At 34.7% G+C, this 559-nt stretch overlaps 1 long non-coding RNA gene across 1 annotated transcript; it reads right to left on the bottom strand.

Annotated features, from left to right (window-relative positions):
• LOC140966186 (uncharacterized) lies at positions 1-545 on the bottom strand. Its single transcript, XR_012173271.1, has 3 exons — positions 349-545; positions 129-259; positions 1-56 (listed from the first exon to the last, which is right to left on the bottom strand). It is a non-coding gene; the product is annotated as an uncharacterized lncRNA (long non-coding RNA).
• Positions 546-559: the final 14 nt, after the last annotated feature.

Here is a 559-nt window from a genome sequence, read left to right as displayed (position 1 = left end):
GTATAATCCGTATTGAGTGGGTAGATGTATGAGTATGACTGAAATGACGAGCCCACCTAAATAAACAAATACAATTAATTTTAAATATTTTCATAACTCAAATGTTAAATTGATTTGCAAAAGTTTACCTTGCGCCATAAGGAGCGATTGGAAGAATTGTATCATAATTGTTATCATTTACATCGAGGGGCGCAGGAACAATATGACAAAAACCATGTACATCAGGACTAAGAGATGTCATCCTGCTCCAAGCCCAAACCTGCATTAAACAAAATATCATCATTAACAAAAATATATTTTTAGTTTCAAAAAATTGTCACATTATTGTAGACAAAATAATAAAGCTACCTGTAATATCAACAAAGGCCCGCGTATTATTTTCCTCCCTATAATTGATGATTTACATAACTCTCGATAAAGGAAAGATAATACAGCGCTTCCCCAACTATACCTACTCACCCGAGGAATATTATGAAGTAGCTGTAAATACATAAGACTCACACCACCACCACGGGAGTAAGGAAACATGCATCCTCCAATTACCATCAAGGCTATACAT

This window comes from Primulina huaijiensis, unplaced genomic scaffold (assembly GCF_012295235.1).
Source record: "Primulina huaijiensis isolate GDHJ02 unplaced genomic scaffold, ASM1229523v2 scaffold201327, whole genome shotgun sequence".
Classification (NCBI taxonomy): domain Eukaryota; kingdom Viridiplantae; phylum Streptophyta; class Magnoliopsida; order Lamiales; family Gesneriaceae; genus Primulina; species Primulina huaijiensis.
The sequence above is the reverse complement of the archived record's forward strand: the minus strand, read 5'-3'. Positions and strand labels throughout refer to the sequence as shown.